The following is a 355-nucleotide window of genomic DNA, read 5'->3' on the forward strand; positions in this document are numbered from 1 at the left end:
TGTACATGGTATCGATTTTTTTTTACTTTTTTTAAAATTTTATTTTATTTTTAAACTTTACAATATTGTATTAGTTTTGCCAAATATTGAAATGAATCCGCCACAGGTATACCCGCGTTTTACTTGAACAAACATGCTTAACTGAATTCTGGCACATGCCTTTTCTCTTCCTAAGGCATCTCCTTACTCCTTATTTCCACTCCCAGAGGTAATGGATGCTGATTAAACTTATTATGGTAATCATTTCACAATATATGTGAGTCAAAACATTCTGCTGTACATCTTAAATCTACACAGTGATATATGTCAATTATACCTCAATAAAATTGGAAAAGTAAAAAAAAAAAAAAGAAGG

At 29.9% G+C, this 355-nt stretch overlaps 1 protein-coding gene across 1 annotated transcript in view; it reads right to left on the reverse strand.

Annotated features, from left to right (window-relative positions):
* The window catches only part of LOC105001641 (zinc finger protein 250-like), a 10334-nt gene that overhangs the window by 4504 nt on the left and 5475 nt on the right, over positions 1 to 355 (reverse strand). The window lies entirely within an intron of this gene.

The sequence above is a fragment of the Bison bison genome, unplaced genomic scaffold (genome assembly GCF_000754665.1).
Source record: "Bison bison bison isolate TAMUID 2011002044 unplaced genomic scaffold, Bison_UMD1.0 scf7180017864383, whole genome shotgun sequence".
NCBI lineage: Eukaryota > Metazoa > Chordata > Mammalia > Artiodactyla > Bovidae > Bison > Bison bison.